The 4154-nt window shown below is 34.0% G+C and overlaps 1 pseudogene; it reads right to left on the bottom strand.

The window, feature by feature from the left end:
• Positions 1–1929: 1929 nt before the first annotated feature.
• LOC149087043 (5S ribosomal RNA) lies at positions 1930–2047 on the bottom strand (annotated as a pseudogene).
• Positions 2048–4154: the final 2107 nt, after the last annotated feature.

Genomic DNA, 4154 nt, shown 5'->3' with positions numbered 1-4154 from the left:
TAATTCCGCATTTTACTGGTGAACCGTTGATGTTGGAGGCATTATTCCAAGTAGAAAAAAAAATCCAAATAACCAGTGGAACTCAGATATTTAATTCATGTTGCAAGGGGTAGTACAGTTATTGAAATATAAAAATTAACTTTTTATACAAATAACTTGTCTTTAAAAATCCAATTAGGAAGTTGTTAGTTGTTGGCCCGTCTCTCCTGAGGTAAAAAAAATTCCACGTTTCTAAGTGGAGTATTTGAGATATTATTTATGTATTTTAATATTCGCTGAGATATTCGAATTCAAAAATTGCAGGAAAGTTGGAAAACAACAGCATAAACTAATGGACGACGCTTCTTCTACTCGTTTATACCGAAGTGATATCACGAAGAATGATAATATTTGCGCTCATATAGGAGTAATTTTTGTGGTTTATTATTATTATTATTTCGCTCATTCGATTAACAAAATTTCAAGTATTTAACTAGAAATATTATTTAAAAATATGTTATCAATAGTATTGTTGCGCATTCTACAGGACGCTGTGAACACGGGTGTCCCTCTTAGTTATGTAAATAGAAGTGATTAAAATGCATTCATTATGATTCATTATGATAAGAAAAGAGAAAATGTGTACCTTGTTCTTTCACTGTCATCAATGACTCTAAACTTTTCTTTGATATTTTGTGTTTTTAGAGAACTTGGGTAGTTTGCTTTGGTTATGCCCCCCCCCCCCTCATTACGGCCAACCCCTCTTCACAATAAATTTTAAATTTAATCAGTAAATGCAATATAAAAAATTCATCATAACATAATTGTCGTGAAAGAATCAACTAGTCATTTGTAAATTGAGTTGCTCACGAATCCATTTACGTAGAAAGTTATTCTACTTAGGAAAAAAAAAATGTTGAATAGTGTCTTACACACTATTACGAACTCCTTATTCTCATTTTGCTGGTTATTTTGCTCCTATACGTTCACTCTTCTTTGAAATAATCATTAATTAAAACTGTATTTTAATGAATTTTCGACGACTGACGAAGATATTCTTTAAGGATTACGTAAAAGTAAGTTGAATTAAAAACTCGAAATTAATTATGAAAGAAGTATATGAGCATCTACATACTAACTGAAAGATTGAAAACACCGTTTGCTCATTAAAAATCTTCACTTCACTAAATCATTAAAAGCGGTTTGGCACGGAACCTAATACAGTCTCTCGTTAACGAAGAAGAAACCAATTATAGCTAAATTTTTTTTCTTTTCTACAGGACGTTTTTATAAAACGCTGAAATCTTATAACCTTAACCGTTCAACGTTATACTGAGCGCCGAGCTCAAGAGAGCCATATTCTCCTTCATCCTGGAGTAACATAATATTACATTGGCATAAAATATATGGCATGGAATGATAATATTTGAAGGTGAAAAAATGAAGGGAAAAGAAAATAACATATTCTGTTGCGATAAATTGTCTTATCCACAAGTTCGTCATATATTTGATGTCTTCGTTCTGTTATGACTGGTGGATTAAATGCACTAAAAAGTGACAAAATATCATTGAGCTATAAGCATGGCCCACACATCCTGGAGCGGGGCACCCAGCCTGGAATCTTTTCGCGGGCTCCGGTCATACTTTTCACGGGCCCTTTCTGTAGTTAATTTATAGCGTGAAAAAGCAAAAAATGATGAGAACTGTCCCGAGGCTAGAGCCCTGTCGCCCCCCCCCTCTTGTGGGGGCCACGGCTATATGGAAAGTGGAATGGGTACTGTGCGAGCCGTCGCTTAGAGCAAATATCAACATTTTCAGTTATCGCATTTTGGTTTGGGAAAATACCTTATTTATATCCTCCCTTGGGTTCGAACCCGGGACCGTGACAGCAACCTTCACGGTGGTAGACGAACATCTTACCACCACGCCACTCGGGCGCACGAAAAGTGACGCCAAAAGCACGCGGTGTTCCCGGGGGGGTCATCCTCCCAAGTACTAACCACGCCCGATGCTGCTTAACTTGTGATCGGACGAGAACCGGTGTTTTCAGCATGGTATAGCCGTTGGCAGTGTACCTTACTGACAGCACACAGTTCAATCTTTGCTTTGTAAGAGTCATCTGTATGCCCGATAGACGGAGATTTCATAAATCAATATTTTACGATCACTATTTCAAGTGTTTGCAAACAAAGAGATAGAAGATATAGTATTTTGTCGATGGCAGGAAATCATCGTAATGGAGATAAATTGAAGTCATGTTTGTAAAATGTATAATACAATATTCGTATGCAATATTTGATGAAAATAAAAATAATTAAGATTCATTTATTTTTCAGTGAAAACACAGCTATAGGCAAGAAACATTTTCAATAAAGTACCATTTCAGAAACAAAAAGAGCAACTATCCGCATTTTCAGTCAGATATTCGACATTAAAATCTAAATCAATAAAATATTGAATTTTTTCGAGGAAAAGTTTTGGTTTAAAAATAACCAATTGATCAAACAACAAAAAATCGTGATTTCCCCAAAGTTGCAACACAAATGGTTTAAATAATTTTTTTTTCTGTTTTGTGAATCAATAGTGAACATCAGATTGAAGAGTCGAAAGTATTATTACACTTTAGAGTGTTTTTAAGTTTGTATTTTTCGCGTTAATTGAGTTTAACTCTTTCCGCAGTTGATTATTTTGTCTTCATCTAAAGAGGGTTTCAGTCTCGGAAAGATTTTCTTTTCTCAACTTGTTCTTTGCAAAAGTTCTGATGCATAAAATGAACTGAATGGTGAACAGAAGTGAAAGTGATCCTGTGCACATTCGCAGCTTTTGTTTTAGCTCTAAAATCTTCTAGACCATTTGATGCTAGACCTCGTTTTTTTTTCTATTCATTTCAAACAACTTTTTTTTGGTGTTTTACTTCTAATGACTGGAAATTGATTTGCATTTCCAAATACTGTTCCCGCAACATCATTTACTGTGATGCCCCGGCTAACGAAGATAATTCGGTCTGGAATTCAATTCATTACCCGAAATGCGATTTCCATAGGTTGCTAAGGAAAAACCTTTGATTCGTTGAAGGATCTGCCCAAAATTTCAAAGTAAACTTTATAAAACATTAAGCAGCTCTTTATAAAAGTAAAAATGCATCGCACCCTATTGGAGCGAAAAGTAGGAAAAACATTAACGTATTAATGCAATGGGGCAATTCCAAATGCGAGACCTATACATTCCGTTTTTTTTTTTCACTTTTCGGCCAATAATTATGCATTCCTCTCATCAAAAATTATAAAAATTATACTTACTTTCGTACAAGAAAAATACTTTTTTTAAAGAAAGCTTAAGGGGAACTATTTTTATAAAAAAAAAACAACATTATGTTTTGTATTTTAGTCAAAGCTTCCACTTCGAAAACTCATAGCAGTGAATATTTCCGTGAATCAACTACTGAAAAAGAATGCAAGAAATGAAATAAAAATTAGAGAGGAAAAAAGATTTTTAATACTTTTTTCCAACATTATATATACAGGAATGCACACATACAAGTTTTTCAGAAAAAAATTAAAAACAGGTCCACCGAACATAATTTGGAACATTAAAATCACAATTCACAAGAGCACTGATATGTTTGCTATCAAATAATTACTTAGTTACAATACAAACCTTTGTCTAGAATTGTATACAGACAAACTCTGTAAATTTTAAGGGATTTTTTTCCCCTCCAACATATGCAATTACAGTCGAATCCCGTTTTAACGAATACCGTTAGAGCGAAAATCTCGTTTTAACGAAGACTTTTTTCTAATACCGAGATAGGTTTACCTAGAAACAATGCAAAAACTTGGAATTCCTTTATAACGAAATTTGTCATTGTAACGAAGTGATTTCTCCGGTCTCTTGGAGTTCGTTGTAACGGGATTCGACTGTATTCACAGCATATAAGAAATCATATTTAACATTTTCATTAGATTTATTTTCATCATGACTCTACAATCGTCGTGTTTTCTCACAACGAACGGTTTTCCAATGGCCAGATAAGTATACATAGGAACAATGCAAAGACCTGGAATTCCTTTATAACGAAATTTCGTTTTAGCGAAGTAATTTCTCCGGTCTGTTGGAGTTCGTCATAACGGGATTCAACTGTATTGCAATAAAGTTTTTACATATAAACAAAACGG

The sequence above is a fragment of the Pholcus phalangioides genome, unplaced genomic scaffold (genome assembly GCF_987345545.1).
Source record: "Pholcus phalangioides strain wild (caught in Gottingen) unplaced genomic scaffold, Ppha-v1.0 ptg000004l_1, whole genome shotgun sequence".
Lineage (NCBI taxonomy): Eukaryota > Metazoa > Arthropoda > Arachnida > Araneae > Pholcidae > Pholcus > Pholcus phalangioides.
Note: the sequence above shows the minus strand (reverse complement) of the source record. Positions and strands in the feature narration are given on the sequence as shown.